This window comes from Macaca mulatta, chromosome 19 (assembly GCF_049350105.2).
Source record: "Macaca mulatta isolate MMU2019108-1 chromosome 19, T2T-MMU8v2.0, whole genome shotgun sequence".
In the NCBI taxonomy this organism is placed as follows: Eukaryota; Metazoa; Chordata; class Mammalia; order Primates; family Cercopithecidae; genus Macaca; species Macaca mulatta.
Window position 1 is genome coordinate 19,244,422 of NC_133424.1, and position 21,813 is coordinate 19,266,234.

A 21,813-nucleotide genomic window follows, 5' to 3' on the forward strand; every position below is an offset into this window, starting at 1 on the left:
CCTGGCAGCCACGAATCTGCTTTGCTTTCTTTGTTTCTTTTTCTTTTTTTTTTGGAGACAGAGTCTCAACTCTGTCACCCAGTCTGGAGTGCAGTGGCACGAACTCAGCTCACTGCAACCTCTGCCTCCCGGGTTCAAGAGATTCTCCTGCCTCAGCCTCCTGAGTAGCTGGGATTATAGACAGGTGCCACCACACCCAACTAATTTTTATATTTTTTAGTAGAGACAGGGTTTTGCCATGTTGGGCATGCTGGTCTCGAACTCCTGACCTCAAGTGATTCACCTGCCTCGGCCTCCCAAAGTGCTGCGATTGCAGGCACGAGCCACCGCACCTGGTCTACTAATCTGCTCTCTGTCTCTATGGATTTGCTTGTTCTGGACATTTCATATCAATAGAATCCTACACTGTGAGGTGAATCCTACACCACGAAGCCTTTTGTGTCTGTCTTCTTTTACTTAGCATAATATCTTCAAGCCTCCAACTTGGATCAGTGCTTCATTTCTTTCTTTCTTTCTTTTCTTTTTTTTTTTTTTTTTTGAGACAGAGTCTTGCTGTGTCTCCCAGGCTGGAGCGTAGTAGCACAATGATGGCTCACTGCAACCTCTGCCTCCCGAATTCAAGTGATCTTCTGCCTCGGGCTCCTGAGTAGCTGGGATCAAAGGCACCCACCACCACACCCTGCTAATTTTTGTATTTTTAGTAGAGACGGGGTTTCTCCATGTTGGCCAGGCTGATCTTGAACTCCTGACCTCAGGTGATCTGCCTACCTCGGCCTGCCAAAATGCTGAGATTACAGGCGTGAACCACTGAACCTGGCCTTCATTTATTTCTTAAAATTGGTGGCATGGACAGACGCAGTGGCTCATGCCTATAACTCCAGCACTTTGGAGGCCAAGGAGGTGGGCAAATCACCTGAGGATGGGAGTTCGAGACCATCCTGGCCAACATGGTGAAACCCCGTCTCTACCAAAAATACAAAAATTAGCTGGGCACGGTGGCGCACACCTGTAATCCCAGCTACTTAGGAGGCTGAGACAGGAGAAATGCTTGATCCCAGGAGGCAGAGGTTGCAGTGAGCCAAGATTATGCCACTGCACTCCAGCCTGGGCGACAGAGTGAGACTCTGTCTCAAAAAAAAAAAAAAAACTGATGGCAATATATGTATGTAACATAACATTTACTATTCCGACCTTTTTTAAGCATAAAATTCAGTGTCGTTGAGTTTATTCCTAGTGTTGTGCACCATCACCGGCATGGCTAAGTAATAGTTCATGTCATACACTATGGTGCGGATCTACCCCATTTTGTCCATTCATCCGGCCATGAACACGGGTTTCCACCTTTGGCTGTCGTGAATCATGCTGCTGTGGGCATCTGTGTCCATGTTTTTGGGTGGATGTATGTCTTCATTTCTTTTTCTTTTTTTTTTTTTTTTGAGACGGAGTCTCACTCTGTCGCCCAGGCTGGAGTGCAGTGGCCGGATCTCAGCTCACTGCAAGCTCCGCCTCCCGGTTTCCCACCATTCTCCTGCCTCAGCCTCCTGAGTAGCTGGGACTACAGGCACCCGCCACCACGCCCGGCTAATTTTTTGTATTTTTAGTAGAGACGGGGTTTCACCGTGTTAGCCAGGATGGTCTCGATCTCCTGACCTCGTGATCCACCCGTCTCGGCCTCCCAAAGTGCTGGGATTACAGGCTTGAGCCACCGCGCCCGGCCGTATGTCTTCATTTCTCAGAGCATGTGCTGGGGTGGAGTTGCCAGGTCTTCTGGTAACTCTCCATTTATCCATTTGAGAACACCGTGTGGTTTAGGAGGATGGCTGTGGCTGTGAGTGGGCTGGGTGTGGTGTGAGCAGCTGCTGCAGATGTCCAGATCAGGGGGAGTGATGGCTGGAGCAAGGGGGTGACCGGGAGCGGTGGATTTGGTGGCATTTCTGCGGCAGAGCCACCCAGATGTGCTGGAGTATTGGTTGTTGGGGATGAGGGGAAGGGAGGAGGGGCATGTCGTCTGCTTGTCAGGGGCTCAGGACATTGGGGATTCCTCCTATGACTGATCACTGAGGACCTCAGGCAGAAGCACCTGGGCCAGAAAAAGTAACCAGGCAAAACAGTCATGGTGGCACGGACGGGGCTGAAGGAGGGCAGTCTCCTGCTCTTACCTACCCTGTGAAGCTGGTGGCTTTGCAGAGGCTGGAGTAAAACGGGCCCCTGGGCTGCAGGCACAGCGCAGCGGTGGCTCAGTTAGCTGAGTGTGGAGCCCGCCCTCCAGTCCTGGCTTTGGCGCCGTTTGTTTCTGTGCCGGCTGCTTCAGCTGTCTGCTGCCATCCACAGCCTCCGTATACAGGCAGGACTCCCTGAGCTGCTCCCCGAGCAGCAGGTGGGGCGAGCTGCCCTCATCTTCATCACTCCCCTGGCCCCTCCAAAAAGCCCAGCTGTCTCAGTACTCCCCAGGTTGTGAGCTGCATGCCCTGCAGCAGGCTGAATGGTGGCCCCTAAAAAACATCTGCTCACCTCCTAGCCCTGTAACCTGTGAATTGGGCCTTAATTGGAAAAAAAGGTCTCTGTAGATATCATTAAGGTAAGGATCTAGAGACGAGATCATCCTGGGGGGTGGCCCTGAATCCAGTGACTCGTGTCCTTATGAAGAGTGGGCCATGGCCGGGCGCAGTGGCTCATGCCTATAATCGCAGCACTTTGGGAGGCTGAGGTGGGCGGATCACGAGGTCAGGAGATCGAGACCATCCTGGCTAACACGGTGAAACCCCGTCTCTACTAAAAATACGAAAAAATTAGCTGGGCATGGTGGCAAGCACCTGTAGTCCCAGCTACTCCGGAGGCTGAGGCAGGAGAATGGCGTGAACCCGGGAGGCGGAGCTTGCAGTGAGCCAAGATCACGCCACTGCACTCGAGCCTGGGTGACAGAGTGAGACTCCGTCTCAAAAAAAAAAAAAAAAAACAAAAAACTGAAGAGTGGACTGGGAGTGGTGGTGCATTCCTCTAATCCTAGAGTTTTCGGAGGCCGAGGCAGGAGGATTGTTTGATCCCAGGAATTTGAGGTTACAGTAAATTATGATCACATCACTGCACTCCAGCCTGGGTGACAAAGTGAGATCCTGTCTCAAAAAAAAAGAAAAGAAAAAGTTGGAGGGGGACCAGGCACAGCGGCTCACGCCTGTAATCTCAACATTTTGAGAGGCTGAGATGGGATGATAACTTGAAGCCAGGAGTTTGAGACCAGCCTGGGCCACAAAGTGAGAACTCATCTCTATGAAAAAAAATTTTTTTAATTAACGAGGTGTGGTGGCGTGCACCTGTAGTCCCAGCCACTTGGGAGGGTGAAGCGGGAGTATCACTTGAGCCCAAGAGTTAAGGCTGTGGTGAGCCATGATTGTACCACTGCACTCCAGCTGGGGCGAAAGAGTGAGACCCTTTTCTCCAAAAAAAAAAAAAAAAAGACAAGAAAGGACACAGAGACACAGGGGAGAGGACCATGTGACAACGGAGGCAAAGATTGGAGCGATGTGGTCACAAGCCAAGAAACGCCCGGAGCCCCCAGAAGCTGGAAAGGATAGGAAGGGTCTTCCCCTAGAGTCTCTGGAGGAAGCATAGCCCTGCCAGTGCCTTTTTTTGTTTGTTTGTTTTTGAGATAGAGTCTTACTCTGTTGCCCAGGTTGGAGTGCAGTGGCGTGATCTCGGCTCACTGCAACCTCCTCCTCCCGTGTTCAGGCGATCCTGCCTCAGCCTCCCGAGTAACTGGGATTATAGGCTCCTGCCACCACACCTGGGTAATTTTTCTTTTTTTTTTTTTTGAGACGGAGTCTCGCTGTGTCTCCCAGGCTGGAGTGCAGTGGCGTGATCTCGGCTCACTGCAAGCTCCGCCTCCCGGGTTCACGCCATTCTCCCGCCTCAGCCTCCCAAGTAGCTGAGACTACAGGCGCCCGCCACCACGCCCGGCTAGTTTTTTGTATTTTTAGTAGAGACGGGGTTTCACCATGTTAGCCAGGATAGTCTCGATCTCCTGACCTCGTGATCCACCCGCCTCGGCCTCCCAAAGTGCTGGGATTACAGGCTTGAGCCACCGCGCCCGGCCAATTTTTCTATTTTCAGTCGAGATGGGTTTCACCCTGTTGGCCAGGCTGGCCTCAAATGATCCACCTGCCTCGGCCTCCCAATGTGCTGGGATTACAGGTGTGAACCACCGTGCCCGGCCCATTCCCTTGACTTCTGGCCTGCTGAATGGTGAGGGAATTAATTTCTGTTTTTCATGCCCCCCACTTTGTGGTCATTTGTGACTTCAGCCAGTGGCAAGGACCCCCAGGCCTGACAGAGCCTGCAGCACCAGGTAACCTTGTGGACTTCGCATCAGGACAGGGCTGCGGCCGATTGCAGATGCGTAAGTCCAGCCGGCTCCAGCAGGCTCCACAGGTTCTGTGTGGGGTTTCCACCGAGGCCCAGGGTGATCCCTACATTCAGCCTACATTCATCACTACATTCATCCCTACTCAGTGGATGAGACAGAGGGAGACAGCAGGAGCAGGGCCTGGGGTGGAGGATCAGGACCACAGGGTCGGGGTTGGAGTTCAGGAGCTCAGTGTTTGGGTTTGGATTGTGTCCTAAGAGTGGGGGCGGGGAAGGCTGGGCGTGGTGGCTGCCACCTGTAATCCCAGCACTTTGGGAGGCCGAGGCAGGTGGATCACCTGAGGTCAGGAGTTCGAGACCAGCCTGACCAATATGATGAAACCCCATCTCTACTAAAAATACAAAAATTAGCTGGGCGTGGTGGCATGTGCCTGTAATCCCAGCTACTCGAGAGGCTGAGACAGGAGAATCGCTTGAACTCGGGAGGTGGAGGTTGCCGTGAACCGAGATCGTGCCATTGCATTCCAGCCTGGGCAACAAGAGTGAAACTCTGTCTAAAACAAAAAAAGAAGTGGTTAGGGTGTGCAGCAACCAGGCCCATCTGCTCTGGGGAATCTGGGAAGGCTTCCTCGACCCTCAGGGTGTGTGAAGCCAGGGGTTGCAGGGCTGGGTGAGGGGCAGGTGTCCCTGGCTCAGGGACAGGCATGGCACTTGTGGCTCTGCAGTTAGAAATTCATTTTTCTGGTCTGGGCACAGTGGCTCATGCCTGTAATCCCAGCACTTTGGGAGGCTGACTCTGGCGGATTGCAAAGTCAGGAGATCAAGACCATCTTGGCTGACATGGTGAAATCCTGTCTCTACTAAAAATACAAAAAATTAGCCGGGCATGGTGGCACATGCCTGTAGTCCCAGCTACTCGGGAGGCTGAGAAAAGAGAATCCCTTGAACCTGGGAGGTGGAGGTGTCAGTGAGCCAAGATCGTGCTGCTGCACTCCAGCCTGGGCGACTGAGCGAGACTCTGTCTCAAAAAAAAAAAAAAAAGAACTTCACTTTTTGGCCGGGCACTGTGGCTCATGCCTGAAATCCTACTACTTTGGGAGGCCGAGGTGGGCGGATCATGAGGTCAAGAGATCGAGACCACCCTGGGCAACATAGTGAAACCCCGTCTTTATTAAAAATACAAAAATTAGCCAGGTGTAGTGGTATGCGCCTGTAGTCCCAGCTACTTGGGAGGCTGAGGCAGGAGAATCGCTTGAACTGGGGTGGCGGAGGTTGTAGTGAGCCGAGATCGCGCCACTGCACTCCAGCCTGGGTGACAGAGTGAGACTCTGTCTTGGAAAAAAAATAAAAAAAAGAAATTCATTTTCATGGCTTGCCAGCACCTACCACCAAATGTGCAATCAAGACAGGTTTTACCAAGGAGGTTAACTCTTACTGTTTGCAGGCACACTGATGTACTCTGTTTTGTTCTAATAAGAGAATTAGCCTGGGCCGGGTGGGCATAGTGGCTCACACCTGTCATCCCAGCGCTTCAGGAGGCCAAGGCAGGCAGACCACCTGAGGTCAGGAGTTCAAGACCAGCCTGGCCAACATGGTAAAACCCCATCTCTACTAAAATACAAAAATTAGCTGGGCATGGTGGTGGGCACCTGTAACCCCAGCTGTTCTGGAGGCTGAGGCAGGAAAATCGCGTGAACCTGAAAAGCGGAGTTTGCAGTGAGGTGAGATTGCACCACTGCACTTCCCAGCCTGGGCTCCGTCTCAGAAAAAAAAAAAATTAGCCTGGCATGGTGGCTTATGTCTGTGGTCCCAGCTGCTTGGGAGGCTGAGGCGAGAGGTTCTCTTGAGCCTAAGAGCTTGTGGCTGCAGTGAACTATGATCGCACCACTGCACTCCAGCCTGGCCGACGGAGAGACTCCATCTCAAAAAAAAAAAAAAAAAAAGTAGAAGAAACAAAGAAGAAAAAAATAGAAAGTGCCAGTTGGGACCCACTGAACTGATAATTTACTAATCCAGAGCTCTGTAAACTACGTCTCTTTATTTTATTAGAGCAGGGGCACAACCATTTATTCGTTTTCTGTGGCTGCTTTTGTGGGACAACAGCATAGTCCCACACAACAGAGATCATGCGGTCCACTGTGGCTTTGACCTCCTGGGCTCTAGTGATCCTCCCACCTCAGCCCCCTGAGTAGCTGGTACCACAGGTGTGAGCCCCCATGCCCGGCTAATTTTTTTATTTTTGGTAGAGAGATGGTCTTCTCACTGTGTTGTCCAGGCTGGTCTCAAACTCCTGTGCTCAAGCAGTTCTCCCATCTTGGCCTCCCAGAGTGCCGGGATTACAGGTGTGAGTCGCTGCGCCGGGCGCATCTGACCCTTCACAGAAGGGATTGGCTGACCTCTGGGACTCCCACACAGTTTAAGGCCCGCTGACCTCAAGTGTTAAGGAACATCAGCTGCAGGGGCTGGGGGTGGTCAGCAAGGAGAGTGAGGTTGGCGGCAGTTCTCCCACTTTCAGGGACTTCTTTTCTTTCTTTCTTTCTTTTTTTTTTTTGAGAGCGGGAGTATAGCTCTGTCGCCCAGGCTGGAGTGCAGTGGCAAGATCTTGGCTCACTACAACCTCTGCCTCCTGGGTTCAAGCGATTCTCCTGCCTCAGCCTCCCAAGTAGCTGGGATTATAGGCACCCGCCACCACACCCTGCTAATTTTTGTATTTTTAGTAGAGACGGGGTTTCTCCATGTTGGCCAGGCTGCTCTTCAACTCCTGACATCAAGTGATCCGCCTGCCTCGGCCTCCTAAAGTGCTGGGATCACAGGTATGAGCCATCGCGCCCAGCTAATTTTTGTATTTTTGGTGGCGACGGGGGTTTCACCATGTTTGGCAGACTGGTCTCGAACTCCTGGTCTCGAGATCCGCCTGCCTCGGCCTCCCAAAGTGCTGGGATTACAGATGTGAGCCACTGCGCCCAGCCTGGGGATTTATTTTTTTAAATGGGACTCTGTAAAATGCCATATGGACAGCACGAGTGGGGTCTTCCCTGGGGAGAGTAGAGACACTGGCCTGAACCCAGGGTCAGAGAAACATCAAAATCCACAGGTTATTCCGTGCAGAGTGGAGGGCTCACCTGGGTCCGATTCTTGCCCCTGGGGGCATTTGGCAACTTTTGGGGACATTTGTGGTTGTCACGACGGGGGATGGGGGTGCTACTGGCATCCAGTGGGCAGAGACTGAGGATACTGCTCAACACTACAGTACGTAGGACAGCCCCACCGTGGGGAATTATCCAACCCTAAGTGTCAGCAGTGTCACAATCCAGAAGCCCTGGTGTCAGGCCCTGTGTGTGCCGGGAGCGTGCAGGTGCAGAGGGATGGGCAGAGGCTGCTGGCTACATGAGATGCAAACCTGGATCCTGCAGTACGTGACTGTCCCAGGCAGCTAGTGGCATCCTCCTGAGTTTACAGAGGGAGAGGCAGGCCTGGAGAGGGAATGTCACAGAGCGCTGGAGTGGAGAGGCTGCCATCTGACCCAGGTCAGACTAACCCCGCAGCCTGTGTGTTTCTGCCGGGTCACGGAGTTCTGGGTGTTAGCTGGCTGGTCAGGGTGGGGCAGGGCGGTTCAGGCTGCTGGAAGTCTGTGTGCCGAGGAAGTGGCCCTCAGAGGAGGTATGACAGTGGCTGGAGGGCCCGGAGCCAGGCCCTGCCACGTGGAGCCATGGAAGGTTCTAGTGGGATAGCAATGTGAGTGACAGTGGCAGGAACTGGTCTTGCTAGAATCCATGTATTTGTGCACAGTGGATTGTTGCAGTAACTCATGAGAAAGGGCCTGTTGCCTGCCCCCATGGCACAGATGAGAAATTGAGGCACAGGAGGTCACATGGCTGACGGTGGGAGAAGGAGCTGGGATTGAACCCGTGTCTGACTCCAAGGCCCTTGTGGAGGACCTTGTACGCTGAGCCTCAGTTCATATTCATCTGTTGAGAAGTATAGAGGTCGTCCCTGGTTTTTTTCAACCTAAACATTCCTTGTGTTTGTCCCAGTGCGTGTACTGGGGGAGTGGGGGCCTCTCCAAGGTGCCTGCCTGGGAATGGCCCCACCTGTGTGTCCCTGAGCCCCCTGCAGTAGGGAGGAGGGCGAGCAGCTGGAAGTGTGCCACTCACGGAGGAAGACTTGGCATTTGGGAGGTGATGGTGACAGGGATTATTGGGAGAGTGGGTGGGGGACTCCCAGGCTGCAGTGTGGGAACCAGAATCACAGGGGAGGGGTGGGGGGTAAGAGAGTCCTGCTTCGCCTTTGAGCTCATAGGATGGAACAAACCCCCACTTTATTTCTGGTTGGGGTATGTCTCTGACCTTCAACAGGTCCTGCATGGCCCCTGGGTGGAGGTGGGTGCCCTGTTCTTCTGAGTGTGGCTGTGGTGCCAGCAACTGGATGGGGGTCCAGGTGTGTAAATAAGGAAGTGCCACATGCGTTGAGGGCCAGGGATGCCTGAGAGCCAATGTTTATTATTTGCCAACTAGAAACGAAGCGTGGCCGGGGCCTCCTCCTTGGGGTTCTTGCACGGAGGGATTCAGAAGCACTTGGCACCGGGGGAAGCAGCCCCATCGGTGCCCAGCCAGGGCCACACAGTCAGCCTCAGCCCCCACCTCACTTCCTTCTGGGCGAGTTTAGACCTGGGAAGCTTTTTTTTTTTTTTTTTTTTTTTTTTGGAGTGCTGTGGTGCTCACTGCACCCTCTGCCTCTCGTGTTCAAGCAATTCTCCTGCCTCAGCCTCCTGAATAGCTGGGATTGCAAGCGTGCACCACCACACCTGGCTAATTTTTGCATTTTTGATAGAGATGGGGTTTCACCATGTTGGTCAGGCTGGTCTCCAACTCCAGACCTCAAGTAATTTTCCTTCCTTGGCCTCCCAAAATGCTGGGATTATAGGCATGAGCCAATGCACTTAGCCCAACCCGGGAGGCCCTGCTGTCTTTGGTGAAGTAGGGGTCACAGTGGTCTCTGCCTCATTGGATCATGGTGAGACGTGAATGCCTATGTGGTGTATCTGGAATGGGGCCTGGCATAGATACTCACTAGGTGCTCACTACTGCTGAGATGCTGGAGGTGTGGCCACTGTGGACACATGGTGTACCCAGTTGGCACTAGGCAGGCATTTGGCAGGCATCCAGCAGGTGCTTGACGGGGACACAGCAGGCCTGCAAGAGGCACTTGGTGCCCACACAAGTAAATGTTTAGCAGATGTTCAGTAGGTGCTCACTAGATGCTCAGCAGGCACACGGTGTGTACTCAGCTGGTGTTCAACAGGCTAATGGTATGTATTCAGCTGGTACTCAGCAGGCGCACAGTGTGTGTTCTGCAGGTGCTCAGCAGGCCCATGGTGTGTTCTGCAGTGTGTACTCAGCAGGTGCTCAGCAGGTGCACAGTTTGTGTTCTGCAGGAGCTCAGCAGGCGCAGTGTGTACTCAGCAGGCACTCAGCAGGCACACAATGTATACTCAGCAAGTGCTTAGCAGGTGTAGTGTGTACTCATCAGGTGCACAGTGTGTATTCCACAGGTGCTCATCAGGCACATTGTGTACTCAGCAGGCGCTCAGCAGGCAGTGTGTACTCAGCAGGCGCTCAGCAGGTGCAGTGTGTACTCATCAGGTGCTCAGCAGATGCGCAGTGTGCACTCATCAGGTGCTCAGCACATGCACAGTGTGTGCTAAGCAGGTGCTCAGCAGGTGCAGTGTGTACTTAGCAGGCACTTGGCAGGCACACAGTGTGTATTCTGCAGGTGCACAATGTGTATACAGGTGCTCAGCAGGCGCACAGTGTTCAGCAGGTGTGCACAGCGTATATTCAGCAGGTGCACAGTGTGTATTCAGGTGCTCAGCAGGTGCACACTGTGTACTCAGCAGGCACAGTGTGTGCTCTCTTGGCAGTCCGTGGGTGCACAGTGTGTATTTAGCAGGCGCTCAGCAGGTGCACAGTGTGTATTTAGCAGGCGCTCAGCAGGCGTACCATGTGTGCTCTGCAGGCGCTCAGCAGGTGCACAGTGTGTATTTAGCAGGCACTCAGCCGGCACACAGTGTGTGTTTAGCAGGCGCTCAGCAGGTGCACAGTGTGTATGTAGCAGGTACTCAGCAGGCGTACCATGTGTGCTCTGCAGGCGCTCAGCAGGTGCACAGTGTGTATGTAGCAGGCACTCAGCCGGCACACAGTGTGTGTTTAGCAGGTGCTCAGCAGGTGCAGTGTGAACTCAGCAGGTGCTCAGCTGGTATCAGCAGGCTCTGGAATCTGACCTCCCTGTGGGCAGGCCTGTCTCCAGTTCATTCTGGAATCTCCTAGAAGCAGGTGCTCTCTAAGAGGGCCAGTACCTCACCACATGGTCCAACGTCCCCCCTTCAGTCCTGGGAGGGCTGTGTGGGGTCTTCTTCTCAATCCCTCCATCCAGGAACACGTACCAGCTGTTGAGGGGCCCTGAAGTGGGAGAGTAGTTTGTGGTCTTCCTGGAGCTCAGATTTTTCTAAGCAAATCCCAAGCCTGTATACCTGTACGGAATACAGTGTGTTCCAGGGTCAAATCCTTGGGGTGCGATGGCCCTGAGGCTGCATGGTGATGCCCACCCAGCCCTCTGAGTGCCTGAATAAGAAGCACCAGGGTGGCCCGGCGAGTTCTCCCCACAGCAGTGCGGGTTTGGACAGGAAAGTCCATTCCTCGAGTCAGTTTGTATTTCCTGAGCATCTCCTGTGAGCTGGCCCTGGGGACGCCTTGGAGAGCAGGTCAGCTGGAGACCCTGCCCTAGGGAGTGACAGGAAGCCACACCTGTGCCAGCTGGCCCTGGCCCTGAGGTTGTGGCTCTGAGCCAAGGCGAAGAGCCTGGCCTGGCCTGGCTCTGGGGGTGATGCCTCGTGGGCCGGGCTGAGGGGTTGAGATCTGGTCCTCGGGTCGGGAGGGTTTTGAGCAAGGATCCCATTGGCTGCCACGTGGGGACAGGCCTGGGAGGAACGAGGAGGGAGCAGCAGGAGGCTTAGGAGGGGCCAGGGCAGGTGTCCTTGGAGATAGTGGGTGCTGGGGCTCCATGATGACCTGGGGCTTGGCAAAGGCGGGCTTGTGGCAGACTTGAACCTCACCTCTGCAGCTCTCACACCTACGGACCCTGAGCCTGATTCCCCAGGAGGGTTGGCGACAGAAGGGTTATGTTAAATGGCTGTGTCTTCCATCTCAGGGAGCCCCATACTGGAGAAAGTCACCACTATAGCAGCTGAGAGGCTTCAGGTCCTCATTTACTACATAACATTCTCCCTTCTCTGTACTTGGGTCCTGACACCTCTGCTGGTCCCAGGAGTTTCACCCCGTGGGGTGGTGTTGAAGGTTGGGGTGAGGCCCAGAGGGGCTGAGTCTACTTGGAAGGGTGGGCCTTCTCCCACTGAGTGTGCTAATACCCTGTGCCCATATCCTGGCCACCCCGTCCATTATCCGTACACCCCACTCTGGTATTTGAACAGCCCAGAGACCACCACAATGCTCGGGGGGTCCCGGCAAGGGGGCAAAGCCTCCCTGAGAACTTCTGCAGGCTTCCCTTCTCTTCCCTTTCCTGCCAGGGTTCTTGCTGCCAGAAGCTGTCTGCCACACTTTTTTTTTGTAATAAAAAAATGAAAATAAAGAAATCATTTATGTTTCAAAACTTCGATTAAAATTGAAAACAGAAACACCACAGCACTTCCCGTTTCCTCTGCATCTGGCACCACTCACCTGGGTGCAGAGGGTGGGTGGGTGCATGCCAGCTGGTCATTCGCCCGGAAATCTCTGGGAGGAAGTATCAGCACAGCCAGGCAGGGCGCCCGGGACTGGCTCTGTGGGGCTGGCCGTCCCTTTGGCTGGGGACTCGGGGAGGCCGAGCGTGTCCTCAAAGACACGCGAGCTGTCCGCCTCCCTGGGCTGCAGGGACCTGCGGAATCTCGGAACCTCGGAGGGGCTCTGTGTCTGCTTCAGCGTCTCTTTCTCAAGTGACTGAAGGCAGAGGCTCCCTGCTGCGTTACACCATTGAGTCCTTTCGCATCTGTGCGCATCCCGCTTCCGTCGCTGCGGGGATCCCCTCTGTCCTTCCAGGCAGGTGGGATTGGTGGCTGTAGTTAGGACAGGAGTGGCTCATTAAATCATCACGGAATAAATGCACAGACCCCGGGGATGATTTATGGTCCCAACAGCCTATCTTTGCGCCCAGGCGGCCTTGGCCTCTGTTTGGCAAGGAGCCTGCTAATCTCTTCACTGCCGGCTCAGCCAGGGCAGTGGGAGGAGCCTGAAGGTCCACCGTGGGGTGGAGGCTGCCTGCTGGGGGGCTCCCCGGCACTGAGTCCCAGAGCTCATCATGCTGCTCTGTGCACCTCTGTTGGCTCCTGCCAAACAGTCCGTCCCTTCTGTGCCTGAGTTTCCTGGCTATAAAAAGGGGGTGCTCACAGACCCCCCTTGAGGAGTCGTCACATGGATTTTAGATGATGCATCCACGCAAAGTGCCTGGCCCCGTGCCCGGCAGTGGTGGGTGCACACCTTGAAAGATGCCTGCTTGGCCGAGACCAGCTGTTGAGCTGCTACTCGGGGCAACAGTGAGAGCAGGATTGCACCTTGTTCACCTCCGTGCCTTGGCCCAGAATGTGACAGCTGCCACTCTGTGGCTTACGGGTCATCTGTTTAGTTTCACCTGGGGGAGTATTCATTGCTGTTAACTGTTTCTTATGAGATAGGATTTTTTGGTTTTTGTTTTTGAGACAGAGTCTCACTCTGTCACCCAGGCTGGAGTGCAATGGCACCATCTTGGCTCACTGCAACCTCTACCTCCTGGGTTCAATCGATTCTCCTGCCTCAGCCTCCTGAGTAGCTGAGATTACAGGTGTGCACCACCACGCCCGGCTAATTTTTTTTTGTTTGTTTTGTATTTTTAGTAGAGATGGGGTTTCACCATTTTGGTCAGGCAGGTCTCCAACTCCTGATCTCAAATGATCCACCAGCCTTGGCCTCCCAAAATGCTGGGATTATAGGCGTAAGCCACCGCGCCCGGCGGTTTTGTTTTTTTGTTTTGTTTTTTTTTTTTTTGAGACAGAGTTTCACTCTTGTTACCCAGGCTGGAATACAGTGGCGTGATCTTGCCTCACCACAACCTCCTCCTCCAGGATTCAAGGAATTCTCCTGCCTCAGCCTCCCGAGTAGCTGGGATTACAGGCATGTGCCACCACGCCCAGTTAATTTTGTATTGTTAGTAGAGATGGAGTTTCTGCATGTTGGTCAGGCTGGTCTTGAACTCCCGACCTCAGGTGATCTGCCCGCCTCAGCCTCCCAAGGTGCTGGGATTACAGGCATGAGCCACCCTGCCCGGCCTTTTTTTTTTGAGACAAGATCTGGCTCTGTCGCCCAGGCTGGACTACAGTGGTGTGATCTCGGCTCACTGTAGCCTCAACTTCCTGGGCTCAGGCAGTCCTCTTGCCTCAGCCTCCTGAGTAGCTGAGACCACAGGCATGTACCACCACATCTGGCTAATTTTTAATATTTTTTTTTTTGTAGAGACAGGAGTCTCCTTGTGTTGGCCACGCTGGTCTCAAACTCCTGGGCTCAAGTGATCCTCCTCCTGCCTGGGCCTTCCAAAGTGCTGGCTTGAGCCACCATACCCGGCCTCTTAGGAGATAGTCTTTTTTTTTTTTTAGATGGATTTTCGCTGTTGCTGCTCAGGCTGGAGTGCAATGGTGCAATCTCGCCTCACCACAACCTCCGCCTCCTGGGTTCAAGCGATTCTCCTGCCTCAGCCTCCCGAGTAGCTGGGATTACAGGCATGCACCACCACACTCAGCTAATTTTGTATTTTTAGTAGAGATGGGGTTTCGCCATGTTGACCAGGCTGGTCTTGAACTCCTGACCTCAGGTGATTCGCTTGCCTTGGCCTCCCAAAGTGCTGGGATTACAGGCTTGAGCTACAGTGCCTGGCTAATTTTTGCATTTTTAGTAGAGATGGGGTTTTCCTATGTTGGCCAGGGTGGTCTCGAACTCCTGACCCCAGGTAATCTGCCTACCTCAGCCTCCTGAAATGCTGGGATTGCAGGCGTGAGCCACCGCGCCTGGTGATGTGTTGCGTTTAGTCAAAGCATCTCCTTTGACCCCTCCAATCTGTGACGCTTCCTCAGTGTCTCCTCATCATCCATGACCTTCACCCTCTTGAGGAGAGCTGGTCAGGTGTTTTGTGGAATGTCCTTATTGTGGTCTTGTGGAGATTTTCTGGCAATTGGACTGAGGTTGTGGGATTTTGGTGGGGATCCCACAGAAGTGAAGTGCTCGTTTTCTTTTTGTATTTTTTCTTTTTTTATATTTAAGACAGGGTTCTCCCTCTGTTGCGCAGGTTGGAGTGCAGTGCTCACTGCAGCCAGGAATTCCTGGGCTCAAGCAATCCTTCCACCTCAATCTCCCAAGTAGCTGGGACTACAGGCACACACCATCACGCCTGGCTAAATTTTAAAATTTTTTTGTAGAGACGGGGGTCTTGCGATGTTGCCCAGGCTCCAGTGATCCACCCTCCTCGGTCTCCCAAAGTACTAGGATTATAGGCGTGAGTCACCACGCCCAGCCGTTTTCTTTTTTTGAAATTTAGTAAAATACACGTAACACATGGCCCGATGTGGTAGCTCATGCCTGTAAGCCGAGCACTTTGGGAGGCCGAAGCAGGTGGATCACCTGAGGTGCAAGGAGTTTGAGACCAGCCTGGTCAACATGTTGAAACCCTGTCTCTACTAAAAATACAAAAATAGCCGGGTGTGGTGGTGGGTGCCTGTAATCCCAGCTACTCGGGATGCTGAGGCAGGAGAATTGCTTGAACCCTGGAGGCAGAGGTTGTAGTGAGCCGAGATCGCGCCACTGCACTGCAGCCTGGGCAGCAGAACAAGACGCTGTCTCAAAAACAAACCAAAAACAAAACAAATACATATAACGTGTAAGTTACTATCTTAACCTTGTTAAGTGTGCAGTTTAGTGGCGTTTAGTAAGTACCCTCACATTGTTTTGCAGTCATCACCACCATTTGTGTTCAGAGCTTTTGCATCTTCCCACACTGAAACTCTGTCCCCATTAAACACCCACCCATCCCCCACCCACCACCCACCCTCCATCCCCTCCCAGCTCCTGGCAACCACCATCCTACTTTCCACCTCTATGAGTTTGACAACTCTAGGGACCTCATGTAAGTGGAATCATCCAGGATCTGTCCTTTTGTGTCTGGCTTATTTCACTGAGCATAATATCCTCAAGGTTCATCCACATTGTAACATGTGTCAGAACGTCCTTCTCCTCTAAGGCTGTTATTCCACTGTATGGATGGGACACATTTTGTTTATCCATTTATCTGTTGACGGACACTTGGCTGGTTTCCACCATTTGGCTGTTGTGCATAGTGCTGCTGTGAACATTGGTGTACATCTCTTTGAGTCCCTACTCAGAATTTGTTTGGGTATATTCCCAGACGTGGCATTGCTGGATCATGTGTAATTGTATGTGTAATTTTTTTTTGAGACGGAGTTTTGCTCTACTGCCCATGCTGGAGTGCAGTGGTGCGATCTCGGCTCACTGCATCCTCCGCCTCCCGGGTTCAATCAATTCTGCCTCAGCCTCCTGAGTGGCTGAGATTACAGGCGCGCGCCACCACACTTGGCTAACCTTTGTGTTTTTAATGAAGATGGGGTTTCACCGTGTTCAGCAGGATGGTCTCGAACTCCTGACCTCAGGTGATCTGCCTGCCTTGGCCTCCCAAAGTGCTGAGATTACAGGCGTGAGCCACCACGCCCAGCCAGCATGTTTAATTTTTTGTGGAACTGCCACACTGTTCTCTGTAGTAGCTATCCCATTTTAGGTTCCTACCAATGGTGCATAAGGATTTTAATTTCTCCGTATCCTCAACAGCACTTGTTATTTTCTGACTTTTCGATAGTAGCCCATCCTAATGTCTACTAATATCTACTAATCCTAATATCATTTTTTTTCCTGCAAAAAATGATATTTTGATAGGGATTGTGGTTTTGGTTTGCATTTCCCTAATGATTAGTGATGCTGAGCATCTTTTCATGTGCTTCTTGGCCATTTGTCTGTCTTTGGAGAAATGTGTATTCAAATCCTGTGCCCTTTTCCTGCTCCTCTCTCTCTTTTTTTTTTTTGGTGCTTTTTAGTATATTCATACTTTATCTATTTTTAAATTAGGTTGTTTTTCTTTTTGCACGTGGAGATCTTGTTTTCCCAGAGCTATTTGTTGAAAAGACCATCCTTTCCCCATTGAATAGTTTAACACTCTTCTTGAAAATCACTTGACCATATATGTGACAGTTTATTTCTGGGCTTTCTATTCTATTCCATTGGTGTTTTTTTTTTTTTTTTTTTTTTTTTTTTTTTTTTTTGAGACAGAGTCTTGTTCTGTCTCCCAGGCTGGGGTACAGTAGTGCTGGGATTACAGGTGCCTATCACCACACCCAGCTGATTTTTGTATTTTTAGTAGAGACGGGGTTTCACCATGTTGACCAGGCTGGTCTCGAACTCCTGACCTCAGAGGATCCCCACGCCTTGGCCTCCCAAAGTGCTGGGATTATAGGCATGAGCCACTGTGTCTGGCCCCATTGGTCTTTATGTTTCTCTTTATGCCGGGATCACACTCTTTTGATTACTGTAAATTTGTAGTTAATTTTTTTTTGGGGTTTTTTTTTTGTTTTTTTTTGTTTTTTTTTTTTTGAGAAGGAGTCTCGCTGTGTCGCCCAGGCTGGAGTGCAGTGGCGCGATCTCTGCTCACTTGCAAGCTCCGCCTCCCGGGTTTATGCCATTCTCCTGCCTCAGCCTCCCGAGGAGCTGGGACTACAGGCGCCCGCCACCTCGCCCGGCTAGTTTTTTGTATTTTTAGTAGAGATGGGGTTTCACCATGTTAGCCAGGATGGTCTCGATCTCCTGACCTCGCGATCCGCCCGTCTCGGCCTCCCAAAGTGCTGGGATTACAGGCTTGAGCCACCGCACCCGGCCTGTAGTTAAGTTTTGAAATCAAGAAGTGTGAGTCTTCCAATTTCATTATTCTTTTTCAATATTGTCTTGGCTATTTGAGGTTTTTTGAGATTCCGTATCGATTTTAGGGTGGATTTTTTTCTATTTCTGCAAAAAAGGATATTTTGATAGGGATTGTGGTTTTGGTTTGCATTTCCCTAATGATTAGTGCTGTTGAGCATCTTTTCATGTGCTTATTGGCCATTTGTGTGTCTTTGGAGAAATGTTTATTCAAGTCCTTTGCCCTTGTTTTTTAGGGCTTTTTAGTATATTCACATTTTGACTATTTTTAAATTGGGTCGTTTTTCTTTTTGTTGGTGGGTTGTAAGAGTTCTTTATATAGTTTAGATATTGATCTCTTATCAACTATATGATTTGCAAATATTTTCTCTCGTTCCGTGGGAATGGGGCCTTTCATTCTGTTGATTACGTCCTTTGATGCACAAGTGTTTTTAATTTTGGCAGCATCCAATTTATGTATTTTTTCTTTTGTTGCTTGTGCTTTTGGTGTCAGATCCAAGAAATTATTGCCAAATCCAGTGTTATGAAGCTTTTCCTCTGTTTTCTTCCAAGAGTTTTATAGTTTTAGCATATATAGTTTTAGCTTTTATGGTTTTAGTTATAGAGTTACAGTTTTAGTTTTTTACTTTTATAGTTTTAGCTTTAGATCTTTGATCCGTCTTAAGTTAATTTTTGTATATGGTGTTAGGTCAGGGCACAGCTTCATTCTTTCGCATGTGGAGATCTTGTTTTCCCAGAGCCGTTTTGTTGAAAAGACCGTCCCTTGCCCGTTGAATGGTTTGGCACCCTTGTTGAAAATCACTTGACCATATATGTAAGGGTTTATTTCTGGGCTTTCTATTCTATTCCATTGGTCTTGATGTCTGTCTTTATGTCAGTACCACACTGTTTTGAATACTGTAGCTTTGTAGTTAAGTTTTGAAGTCATGAAGTATGAGTCCTCCAATTTGGTTATTTTTCAAGATTGTCTTGTCTTTTTCACATTCCTTGAGATTCCATGTGGATTTTAGGGTGGATTTTTTTCGATTTCTTCAAAAAATGGTATTTTGGTAGGGATTCCATTGAATCTAGACTGCTTTGGGTAGTATTACCACCTCTAAAATATTAAGTTGTGGCCAGGCGCAGTGGTTCATGCCTGTAATCCCACCACTCCTGGGAGGCCAAGGCAGGAGGATCACTTGAGCCCAGGAGTTCAAGACCAGCCCGGGCAACGTAGTCAGATCTGTCTCTATTTAAAACAACAGCAACAAAAAGAAGTCACGCTCTCCTCCTCCCAGCGATGTGACCCCGGGCAAGCCCATAATTGGCCCATGCCTCAGTTTCCCTGTCTGTAAGATGTGCCGTGAAGGGGGTTAACTCTGTCAATGCATGAACAGTCCTCAGGACTGTAGCTCACACAGATAGTGCTCCGTGAAGGGAGCCATGTTTGCTGAGAGGGCTGCCTGGAGGAGGAGAGCTCTGTAGTGGGACATTAGGGGTTTCTGGCTTCTACATCAGCATCAGGAAGATCGTAGCTCTGTCTGCCAGGGCCAGGTGCATTGGGCACATGGGATGGGGGAATTGGGGCCACGACGAGCCTGGCAAGGGGCTGCTGGGCTGGAGGAGTCTCCTAGGGCATCTCAGGGAATATTCTGGAAGCAGGGCTGGGGTGGCACTTGGGAGTTAGTTGACAATAAGGAGTGACGTGAGAAGCACAGAGGCCGAATCCTCTGGGAGCCAAGTTTGAGGGGCAGACAGAGCGTGGGGACTGAAGTCAGGGCTCCTGCGGCGCCGGCCCTTCCTGTCCCACCGCTGTTCGGGACCCTGTGGTATCTTCCATGGATGCTGGCCCTGCCCCCAGCTGAGCGGTGCCCAGAAGCAGGAGAACCCTGGTTTCCCGCCCCTACTTGGCCACCCTGCCCTCATACCAGCGTCCCACACCGTGGCAAGCCCAGAGCTGTGCTCAGTTCAGGCAGCCATGTGGCCACCCTGGCAACTCCTCCCTTCTGCTCCCTGCTGCCCTGTCCTCCATGGGGTGCTGTCTCTAGGCCTGGGAGGAAGGCCGAGGGGAAGGCGTCATGGGTGCAGTGGGTAAATGTCCGCCCAGTACCTCCTTTGAGCCCGCATGGCGCCCGGAGGTGCAGGGTCCCGGGGCTGTTCCTGGAGCAGCAGGTGCCAGGCATGGCATGGGAGGAGCCCCGTGGAGCCCAGAGACACAGGTGCACCTGGCAGTGGGCACAGCAACTGCAGAGGCTTGGTGTTGGCAGGGTGCACATGAGGAGGTGGTAGCCGAGGGGACAGGGCCTCCCAGTCTGGTGCTCACAGCCTCCCTCACACAGGGACCACCTTTCCCCTCACCTGGCCCCTCATCCTCTGTCCTGATGTCCCCTCATGTGCCTTTTTATGCACACCTTGCCCCCACACCTAACCCTCAGGCAGCGGGAGAAGGGCTGCAGCAGTGGGGTGTGGCTCATGGCGCAAGGAACAGGCCAGGTGGCAGGAGCCAGGACAGCTTCAGTGGGAGAAGCCTCCAGGCCCAAGTTGGGGCCTGAACAGAAAGGAGGGAGACATCAGGGTAAGAAGGGCAGTATCTGCCTGGGGCTGAGAGGGAGCAGAGAGGGCGTCTGAGGGTGGCTGGGGGCTGTGTCTGAGCAAGGCCTTGGGTGGGAGTTGGGATGAGCCTCTGCACCTGCGGACACCGCTCCTGAGGTCCTCTGGGAAGCTGGCAGTGCACCTAGGACTCCACCTGGGGGAGATGGGTCCCGTCTGCCCTGGGCGGGCTTCCTCATGCTGGGACCCCCAGCCTGGAATGCAGCCAGGATCAGGAGCCCTGAAGTTAGGACCTGAGGGCTCCCAGGGCCGAGGCCTGGGACAGGCCTGGGACAGGCCTGGGACGTCCCCCGCCATGGATGGGCTGCTGCTCCTATGTTGCCTGCCCTGCCCTGGCCCCTTGGTCCTGCCTCCTCCAGCAGCAGTGACTCTGCCGCAGGGAGGGCAGCTCAGGTCACTCCTGGTTAAATCCTTCCGGTGGCTTCTTGTCCCACCCAGGGTGGGGTCCCACAAGGCTCAGCTCTCTTGAGGCTCTGAGCCCGCCAGGCCCCACCCCCAACTTCTTTGCCCACCCTGGCTTCCTTGGCAGGCCCCTGTCATGGTCACTGTGTGACACCAGGGCCTTTGTGCTCACGGGGCCTCCTGCCTGGAGTGCTCTTCCCAGGTCCAGCGTCACCTCCTTGGCCACCTTCCCGCCACTCCATTTCCGGCTTGCTTTCTGCATAGCCCCACTCACTCGGAAATCCCCCACTTCCTTCCTCCATCTACCCACCCAGCTGCCCGGCCCATGCCTATCTGAGCCAGCACAGCTTGTTCTGGGCCATCAAGGACTTGTGGCTTCCCCTGCTATGGACTCCCTGTGCCTCGACATCCCTCCCTGGCCTCTCGTCCTACTGCCTGGGGGCACTGCCTGGCCAGCAGATCCTTCTTGAAAGGGACCATCCCTCCGGGTGAGCTGGACTTGCAGGGTTTTCTGGGGCTGCTGGAGGGGGTGGGAGCCAGGAGCCAGTGTGAGTGGGCGGCTGGCTGGGCTCCTGGCCGTGTTTAGCTGTTCGCTCCCATGGGGGCTTTGGGTCAGAGGGTAGCGAGGGTCACACCCTCAAGCACCCTGGACTGTTTATTTTTTACATTTATTTTTATTTTTTATTTTTATTTTTTTGAGACAGTCTCACTCTGTCACCCAAGCTGGAGTGTAGTGGCTCGATCTTGGCTCACTGCAACCTCCGCCTTCAGGGTTCAAGTGATTCTCCTACCTCAGCCACCCCAGTAGCTGGGATTACAGGCACCCACCACTGTGCCCAGCTAATTTTTGTATTTTACTAGAGACGGGATTTGAGTTTCGCCGTGTTGCCCAGGCTGGTCTCGAACTCCTGACCTCAGGCGATCCACTGCCTTGGCCTCCCAGAGTGCTGGGATTGCAGGTGTGAGCCACCGTACCTGGCCTCATCCTTGACTGTTTAGAAAGCCCATGCCCAGGCTTGGCCAGTCACCCCTCTTTCTTCTCCCTGTCCCACGCCATAGTGCCCCCTCCCCAGGGCTTTGTAGGCCTCCAGCTGATGGGGAGTCCACTGTGGCCAGGGCTGCTAACAGTTAACTGCTGGATGAGCTGCAGTGAATTTCCTTGGGGTTTTGGCTCAGGGTGAGACCCGCATTCCCAGCTTTGCTTGGCCACATGCGGCATCCTAGCGCTGAACCTTCCCATCCCAGGTGGCCCACTTCTCAGGGAGGGGCTTGGAAGGACTTCTTGTTCGGGGGCTGGTGGGGGTGTCCTTCCCTCCAGGCCTTGGGTCAGCCCATGCAGCTGCCGACCCGAGTGAGGGGCAGTGGGACGTGTTGGCCTTGGCGGCCCCAGGGCCGCCTTGGAGGGGAGCATGAG

At 52.8% G+C, this 21,813-nt stretch overlaps 1 protein-coding gene and 3 long non-coding RNA genes across 13 annotated transcripts in view; 2 read left to right on the top strand and 2 right to left on the bottom strand.

Annotated features, from left to right (window-relative positions):
• The window catches only part of LOC144336870 (uncharacterized), an 88,206-nt gene that overhangs the window by 25,574 nt on the left and 40,819 nt on the right, over window positions 1-21,813 (bottom strand). The window lies entirely within an intron of this gene.
• The window catches only part of CRTC1 (CREB regulated transcription coactivator 1), a 98,828-nt gene that overhangs the window by 5,333 nt on the left and 71,682 nt on the right, over window positions 1-21,813 (top strand). For 3 of the 10 annotated variants that reach the window (XM_077978454.1, XM_077978455.1, XM_077978456.1), the window contains exon 1: window positions 20,640-20,887. The exons of 6 other annotated variants lie outside the window; for them this stretch is intronic. The gene's annotated coding sequence lies outside the window, so the exon portion shown is untranslated. Of the gene's footprint in view, window positions 1-19,904; window positions 19,963-20,639; window positions 20,888-21,813 lie in introns of those variants that run through there. One more of the 10 variants, XM_028839604.2, reaches the window with a different exon arrangement.
• On the bottom strand, window positions 1,707-5,404 carry LOC144336872 (uncharacterized). The gene is made up of 2 exons (XR_013409279.1): window positions 4,671-5,404; window positions 1,707-2,678 (listed from the first exon to the last, which is right to left on the bottom strand). It is a non-coding gene; the product is annotated as an uncharacterized LOC144336872 (long non-coding RNA).
• LOC144336860 (uncharacterized) overlaps window positions 7,139-21,813 on the top strand; it is a 37,843-nt gene continuing 23,168 nt past the window's right edge. The window contains exons 1-2 of the long non-coding RNA XR_013409265.1: window positions 7,139-10,385; window positions 10,518-13,046. This is a non-coding gene — a long non-coding RNA (uncharacterized LOC144336860). The remainder of the gene's footprint in view (window positions 10,386-10,517; window positions 13,047-21,813) is intronic.